Consider the following 9,083-nt stretch of genomic DNA (forward strand, 5'->3'; position numbering starts at 1 on the left):
CTATCTTCACTCTATTACATGGTAGCCAGATGATGGATTGTTTCTTCGGGTCCACTACATGAGTCCACACAGGTAAGTCCGTCTCGAATCGTCACTTTTGGAAACTCGGTAACCGTGTAATCCCTAAATTCATTCCACTGATGCCATCCAATAGTTTCTTCCTCACTCCGTCTCCTCTTCCATTACCCTGTTTACTTCTCTCTCTCACACACACACACTCGTAGACACACACGCACAAATGAAAACCCCTTGGTTGCGCTGCTATATTTGTTCTTTGCGAGTCTTGGATTTTAAGAGCTTTCAAATGTCTTCAAAGGTCCACCCAGAAAACAGGAAAACAACGAGAGCTGTCTAGCATTTGGTTCCTTTTCTGGCAGCTAATGCTGGCATGGAAAGCCCTCATTTGAATGCTCATCTGCCATGGACTGTTGACAATTAATTAAACACTGATTCCTGAATGCGAGAGGGTTTCTTTAAGATGGCTTTTGTGCAATTTCACCACAACAGTTTAGGTGTGCAAAAAGGTCTTATTTTCATGATCTGACATCAAGAGGTAAGATGTATCTTGACAGATCTTAATTGAGGCTCTTGTGTGGCATGTCAATAAATGGCTGTGCATGAGACGTGCCTGGTTAGCAGCGAGAGGAAACTGTCAAGACACTCACTTTATGAAGTCGGTCTTAATCTGACATTTGCACAAATAATTTGGCTCTTATACAAAAAGAACAAATTACATCTTTTTCACATAAGGGTGTCTGGCACAACACAACAACACAGCCAGAGCATGGACAGAATAAAGGTACAAAAAGACTTTTGACTTTCAAACAAAGTGACATTTTAAAGGACTAAACTTTTACATTACCACCGATATCCCATGATGCTTTCAGTGAAACTAATTTACCTGTGATGTAACAGAGAAGGAATGCTGGATGAATGTCATTGTAAAAAATAATCAAAGTTATCCTCCACATCATCAATTTGGCTGAACCACTGCATTTTGTTTGCCAGTTTCCTGACAGATGTTTCTTGGCAGATGTAATTCATCAAAGTATGGAAAAAGTTCTTATCGCGGCGTTCCAAACTCAAGGTGAGTCGGTAGAAACAGAACGATTTCCTCTGTTGCTCACCCCTTCGGAATAATAAAAATAATAAGCACAAGCGTGCACATTTGTCAGCATTGCTTCCTGAAATTGCAGTTTCCTCTCATATCTGAGGTCAGTGATGTGCAAATGTTAATGTCACATTCAGATTTACATAACGTAGCAAAGGTTGCTTTTACCACTCCTCACTTGGACTAGCCTAATGCACTCTGGGGGAATTAGTGGAATGGAGAGCTTTTGTGAATGCTTGTCACGTGTTTCTGTTTTTACTGTTGCACCCCTGCGTTTTTATGTTTCCCATTTGCAGTTACCAAATGGTCTTTTTTTCGGCTTATGTTTTATGTTTAGATTGTTTTATTGCTTCAGTGTACCTTTTTTTTCCCACTAAAATTATGTTTTTGAGTGCAGGCAGAACGTGAGATCCGAAATTTGACTCATCCTGCAAAATTTATTTAACAGCTCCGAAGTGATTTTTTTTCTGAGATCGAGTGAGTGTGTCGCTAACGTGCCGTGCTTGAGGACACACCTCAGGACCCCAACAAGGTTGAACCGAGCTCCTATTATTGTTGGTTCAGTTAGTGTGACTGTATTCCCCCAAACCCCCAAAAGAGGACCCCCTATACCTAACCTCTTGGAGAAGTTGCAAAAACAAGTAAAGATACTCAAAGATGCCAAAGCAGCTTCATAAATCATACATTTATTAAAAGCATTCTTTTTCTATTTCAAGTCAAAAAAATGTTCCGAAGTAAATGTAAATAATACCTCTCTACATGCTTAAAATTCTAAATTCCAAATGTCACCCATTATTGAAGAAACATTTCCTTTAAACAGTCTGTCTTCACCATCAGTGTCTTAATCAAGTTTTTTTTCTTTCAAACAGAGAGATACAGGATGGAAAATAAGTTTGGTGGGCGGGTCTAGCCCACTACTACTTCCGGGTTTCAGAGTCAATCATATGTGAGTTTCCAAGGATACTTACAAGGACGTATGTCCCTTGTGCAAATAGTGCCTCAAAATATTTCATGGATAGACAAAAGAAAAAGAGAGGCCATCCATTCTTATTCTCATTCCATTCTAAAAAAAAAAATGAGAGGCAGTGCATTCTTCATTTTTTCACTTCAGTCCTCGTCTTTCCATGCATATTTTGCCGAAGAGCTGATTTATCCCACCTTTGCAACTGACACACAGGTACCAGCTTTGCAGACCCTACACGCTGCTTCCCACCGGTCACAGCCACGTTGAAAATGGGGCGATTTTTTTCCTGCAGAATGCAGAATTTTGAGGACGCTGTCGAAGGGGTAACAGAGCAATATATTATGAGAAAATTGCTTAACGGGACTTTAATGTTGTGTGACTACATTAGTGAGAGAGATGTTAGGGTCAGCCACACCCCTCTATGTTCAAACTACTCCAAAAACTGTCTTCTGGTATATGAAACATAAAAGAACAAGTGCAACGGCTGTAAAGCTATTGAGCAGTGAAGATGAGGCTTGCATCTCTCTAAAATATCGTGGTGTCAGTGGCCGACTGGCTGGAACATCAAAGTGGAAATTGGTAAGTTGCATGTTTCTGCTGTTCATCACAAGATTCTCCCTCATGCGTCCTTGAGGAAGACACTTTTTCACATCCGCTCTTTAAGAAGTGCTGTGTCTTATTTGAGTATTCTGGAAGCGTAATTATATGCTGAACAGCACTCAGCTGTCAACAGCTTGGTTTATAGACTAGAGAACAAAACTGCAGTCAGTGTACTTTTGCTAGACCTAAAAAGTCCGATGATTTATGACTGGGAACACTCCTCAGGCCTGATTTACTAAAATCCTGCATAACGCATGCTAAATTGCACACCATAATTGACATCACGCACAAACAGTTGTATTCAAATGAGGGTTTTGCATGCTTTAAACCGTGTTTACAGGAGAGCAATCTGTTGGAAACAGCATTGCGTCTGTGTTCATTTGCTTGTGTTTACCATGGACATTTCACAGGGAGAGCTGAGCTCCCATGAGCACAATACGAAATGTGATACAATAGAGCAATTGTTACAGGAATAAATCTTAATTTTGCAAAAAAATAAAAATAAAAATAAAATCAAAATCATGGCTAAATAGCTAATTAGTTACCTCTCAATACAATAACAATCTCTCAGCTGAAAACTTAAAACTGAAAACTTTTCAAATGCATAGTGAACGAAGAGAAGCAATCATTGGCAAGACATGCATTTTCAAAGGTAGTAAATCAGATTGCACATTGTGAATTAATCTATTAGCATAAACTCCCAGTATTTTGGAACAGATGCCCAATATTCCATATTCATGAAGGCAAATGTGCTGAATGGATAGTGTGTGTAATTTAGTGCGTCTATCAGATGCAATCACTGTAAACAGTTAAAACAGCTTCCACACATCTGTGCAGACAATATCACATTTGTGTCTGTTTTTTCCACACGTAAACATGTTAGTAGAACAGGCCCACGCAGTGAAACGGGACTGGGTATTCGTTTCTGTGCAACAACATGCCATGAAGTACTTCTGCTAAACATGTTTTATTTAATTGAACGGATAATAGTCTTTGGAAAAGCAGCCACAGTTTGACTTCAGGCTTTGGGGACTTCCTGTGTGTACAGTCGGGGGTTTCTGTTCTGGCTTCCTCCCACCATCCAAAGACATGCACGTAAGGTTAATTGGCTCACGGGACAGAAGCAGTTGCTCGGACTTTCCATTATGAAGTAATATGTGACAGGGAGTTCTAACAGCTGTTAATCTTACAGGGACAGTGCCACAGACTGGCACATGACATTGTCTTATTTGCTGTATTTGCATTGGAATAGACAGCATCTTTCACTTCCTCTTTTGGCAGGTGCTATTGGATGAGCTACGCTGAACAGAAGCCATTCGATGGCCTTAAACCATCACCTGCTACAAAGCCGTCCTTGATTTGACTCCGGCACTCATCACTGTTCTCCATTATTTTTCATTCCAAGGTAACTCCCTCCCTGTAATTAAGCATTAGGATTAAATGTATCTCCCTGGCCAAAGGGAGCCCAGAGCGGAGACCTTTTTTAATATTTCAAGTCATTAAACGAGCCGGTCATTGAAACTGTCCTTGTGTGTCCAAGCATGGCTAATCTAGTGCCCTGAAAATTACATTTATATTTACATCCAGGGCCAAAGTTGATGTCAAGCTCTGAAGATGTAGGTTTCTAATGCAGCGAGGATGGAAAGTAAAAGTGTGGAGTCAGTCTAATATCCGAGTCGCCAGGACACATACAGTACAACATGGAAGCATATGCTGCCAACACAATGCTGTTGGTTCAGTTTTGGTGGCCATTAGTACTTGTTATTCTCCTCCAGTCTTCCCACATCGCCTGTCACTCTCGCATTGTAATAAAAACAAAATGTCCCTTGAAAGTTCTTGGAAAAAAAACACACTAAAAGGAGAAGATTGAATGCACATTTTATCCTTCTAATTTATGTATACAAGAACAGGCTGGCAGGTGTGTCACTTTAATTTCCCTCTCGCTTCTGTCAATCAGACTGTTGCACTTGAATTTCAGCTGTTGTGTCTGTTAAACGGTGGATACATTTCATAGTGTCACAAGCCATAAAAGGTAACTCCGTTTACGATCATCGCCACATCACTCATTATTTAAAAAGTCGTGTCCGAAATCATGACTGAGTTAACGTGGCTCATCTGTTGGAAGGCAGTGTGCAGGCTTTGCCTGTAGAGTACACTTAAATATTCATCTGTTCGTCCAATAACTGGAAGGTCAAATGAGACAGCAACATACTGTGCAATACAGAAAGATTTGTCGAGCAGCTACAGTCTCTATAAGCACGATGAGAAAACCTTAAACAACGGCTTGAAGGTCAACAATGTTCATGTATGTGAAAGTACTGAACCGAAAGCTTTCTCTCTCTGCTGTTCACTGGAACTGCAGTCTTTCCCAAGCATCAGCTGTGTTGTTTGACCTTAACCATCTATTCATCGTCTTCGCCTGCTTCATTCGGGCCAGGGTCGCCAGCAGCTGGAACCGATCGAAACCTTCCATTGGGGTAAATGCTGTAAACACCCTGGGTTAAGTCTATAAAAACAATTCCATGAAAAGAGACTTTCACCCACTCATGAGGAAGCCGGGGAGTCAGTTCCCGCTCAAGCAAAAGGAGAACATGCAAACTTTAGGTCCTCAAGAGACTGGGACCAGGAGTCATCTTGCGTGAGGGAGAAGTACTAAAAACTGTATCAGGATGCTGCTCTGCATAACTACTTCATTTCCAGTGACCTTGGTCTTTTTGTCACATTTTGGACCGAGCAGCTGCAATGCGAGCCGACTGAATGAAGCCAGATCAGTTGATCCTGCTGTTGGATGAGCATGACGCTGTTTATGTTCATCTTGCATCTTGCCAAAATGCCCTCTTTTGGTGTTCTTGTCTGGCAACAGATTTGCTTGGCCGTGCACGCAGCGGGATGTGGCCGCTCGCATCCTCCTCATGATTTACATGACAAAACCTGGGAAGCTCTCAACCCTTACGAGTACCGCCGAGCAAACGAAACCTGGAGGGTAGATGCTGCAATCCACATGCATTGACACACACGCACACACACACACACACACACACACACACACACACACACACACACACACACACCTTGATTACATTTGATCTCCCATGAGTTGTTCCAAGGGAGCAACATTAAGCAACTGTATCTGCTTGTGGTTAGTAAAACTGATTAGTTTTGATTGATTTCCAGGAAGAATTTGGGAACCTTATGGCTCACTTTTAATAAAATATCACTGTGAGCAAATGCAATACCCTATGTGGACATCCTGGGCATTCACAGGCATGCAAGCAATCTCAAGAGAGCTTTTTCTTTTAGATGAGTCCCTCAAAGGAAGGCAAATCGCATCGTTAATCCCATTCCATGAGCCATTTCTATCAAGAGTCCAGTCGAAGTAATACATTGCAAGCAGCAGGTATGTGCAATCATCTCTTACATAATAATAAAAAAAAAAAAACACTGATCGGGATGTGCAGAAGTCAGTGTCTTGAATCTAAGAAGGACAAAAATAATAATAATATAAGCTTCAAAATCTCAAGGAAATCAATGAAAGTTTAAAAAAGTGGAGATGTACTTAGTTCCACTCGGTTACCATGTCAAAATGTATGGAATTTGATGCATGGAAATAGTTATGCTTAGCAGAATTGTGGAGGGAAAGTGGGCGCTCTCGAAAGAACTACACAGAGGAGGCAAAATATTCTGGAAAAAAAAAAGAAGCCAATTAAAAGGAGCAGCAAATTAATTAAGCCAAGATATTCTACCAGAAAATTCCTTCTGTCTGCAAAGTATTTCCCAATTTGACTCTGTGGATTCACAAACTGCAGAGCAGCCTGCTTGTCCCTAAACGTCAAATCTGCAGGGAAGGAAAAAAAATAATAAAATGAAATAAAAAAATAAATAAATAAAAATGAAAACTACTCACCCACTCGTGAATAAATGGCAGAAGAGATCAGATCAAACATTTGGAGCTACATTCCCCGTTAACGTCCATTCACAGCTCACCGACGTTCACGCCGACTGTCGCTCAGTGTGCCGACGGAGGGAGGCGCGCGGACGGGAGCGCGCCGGCGGGAGCGCGCATGCTGGCCAGAGACAGAGCCCAGAGAGGTGCGTCAGTGAGGAGGAGGAGGTGTGAAGACAAGATAAGAGTAATAACAGCCCTCCAGTTACAAAGGAGAATGAGGAGACAAGCGTTTTCATCTAATATGCCACCGTGACATTTTCGACAAAACTTGCACAAACGGGATGTAACGTTACGTTACATAATGAGGCTGTGGCGTGTGACCTTACTCACATTACTGAACAGATGTCAGCGACACATAGCCTTTTTTACTCCACGTCAGTGAAATGGAGTAAGCAGATATTTATTTTATTTGCTTGCTTTTATTTTAAACCAGAAAATACTTGAATTGATGTATTTAATAAATATTTTTGGAAGCTTGTCACTGAATAAAGTCGCTGTCGATCTTTGCAGTCTCTCTTGTGGAGTTTGCATGTTCTTCCTGTGCCTGTATCAGCTCTCTGCCTTCCAAACACAATCCAGGTGACTCAGAAATGGTGTCAAGGTTTGGGTTTGACTTCAAGCCAAGTCATTCTGTGTGGAGTTTGCATGTTCTGTTTGAAGATTTCAATTCAGCGTCAATTCAATTCAGCTTTATTTCTAAAGTGCCAATTACAACATTGTCATTTCTAGACGCTTTTACAGAGAAAAACCAACTGATCCACATGGGAAAGCATAAGCAACTGTGGAAAGGAAAAGCTCCTTTTTAAAAGAAAGAAACCTTTGCAGAATCAGGCTCAGCTTTCTGCTATTCCGGTTAGGGTGAGAGGACTGAAAGAGAATGCAATAGAACAGACAGGTACATTCTTCATTTCTTGTATCTACATACATTTCATGTATAAATAGAGAATAGACTACAAGAGAAACAATGGTCAGTGACACGTAGTTATGAAATATTACATGAAATAAACGAGAGAGGTGAAGGAGAATGAGGAGCCGTATATTCTGTTCAAAATACAAACATTTCCAGCTTATTGGATTTGTGTCCAGTCCTGGAGTGTTCCTGATCTTTAGTTTTTTTTTTCTAGCTCAGATCGACTCCATCACTGATCTGAAAGATTAGAGTGTATGAATGTGTTTGAGAATGAAATTTAGTTCAGCGCTTAATATGGAAAAAGAACACAAAGGTGCACAAGATTTAACAATACTTTGTTATTTTTCTTTCAGTCTGAACTCTGAGCATATTTATTAAAATATTCACCTCTATCTTCCTTAAATTTTAATCCATTTGGGGGTCAGAGCTCCCAGCAACAGCAACCCTGGACAGGTTGAACATTCCATCCCAGAGCAAAAAACAGACAGGTAACCATACTGAGCAGTTGAACGATACCAGTTAAACACACAAGGAGCCTCGGATGCAGGTGTGAGGAGCCGGAGAAACCCACCCATGAACATGCAAACTTCACACAGAAACCCAGACTCGAACCGGTGACAGTCATCCTGTGAGGTGAAAGCACATCCTCACAAAGCTCTTTATCGTTTTCACAAAATGTCACATCGATAGTACTTATTTGACAGAAAAAAAGAAAAACGATTCTCCCTTACTGTGCAGTCAAGCCTTGTTATAACCACCTATTCAGTCAATAAATAGTCATTTTGTTTGAAAATGTATTTCACTCTCAATGGGAATAAAACACTCCAAACCACCATGAGTTCCTCTCAGTCGACAAGATCTATCGACAAACCAGAGTCCCGTTTAATGCAAAAACACCATGGATCAGGCAGACCGCGGTCTGGTTTCAACCTGATTTGAATGTCAGAGAGATACGTATACGCTCAGAGTGAACCGTGTGCACATTTGTAGCAACAGGACGCCACATTTAAGTTGTGTTCCTTCGTCGATTAACCACTTATTTAACGCCATCGCAACATGACATTCACTGAAACAGAAAATGTGAATTCTGCTGGTTTCATGCAGATTCAATAAAAAAAAAAATGCAAAAAAGTGGATAAAAGCTCAAGGAAGTATGGCATCAACAAAGGCGAACTGGAAAACAAGAGTCTGTTGACTTGATGTTGATAAAAGACAGTGAATGTGAAAATAATAAGAGGATGGTTAAACACTGATTATAAAATGAGCTGGCTTGTGATCTGGAGTTGGAGGTGTTGTGTTAGATTCTGCATCAGTCTCTCAACTCACCTCCCTCGGAGCGGCGCGCTGCAGCGCTCTGCTGTTTATTTAGCCCTGGTGTTATGTAAATGTGTGGTCTCCGTGTTTCCTGTAAGAAAACCACTGATTGATGTTGCGATTGTCATGATTGACTGTTGGACGCAGATTGTTTCACGGACAGTTGGATGGGAGGCGTGTGGGCCGATGTGAGCCGAGGACTGAGAGTTGGCTTTGTTTGATTTAATAGAAATAACAT

At 41.0% G+C, this 9,083-nt stretch overlaps 1 protein-coding gene across 1 annotated transcript in view; it reads right to left on the bottom strand.

The window, feature by feature from the left end:
• LOC115403707 (5-hydroxytryptamine receptor 1F-like) overlaps positions 1-6,699 on the bottom strand; it is a 31,830-nt gene extending 25,131 nt beyond the window's left edge. The window contains exon 1 of the mRNA XM_030112688.1: positions 6,580-6,699. The gene's annotated coding sequence lies outside the window, so the exon portion shown is untranslated. The remainder of the gene's footprint in view (positions 1-6,579) is intronic.
• Positions 6,700-9,083: the final 2,384 nt, after the last annotated feature.

The sequence above is a fragment of the Salarias fasciatus genome, chromosome 16 (assembly GCF_902148845.1).
Source record: "Salarias fasciatus chromosome 16, fSalaFa1.1, whole genome shotgun sequence".
In the NCBI taxonomy this organism is placed as follows: domain Eukaryota; kingdom Metazoa; phylum Chordata; class Actinopteri; order Blenniiformes; family Blenniidae; genus Salarias; species Salarias fasciatus.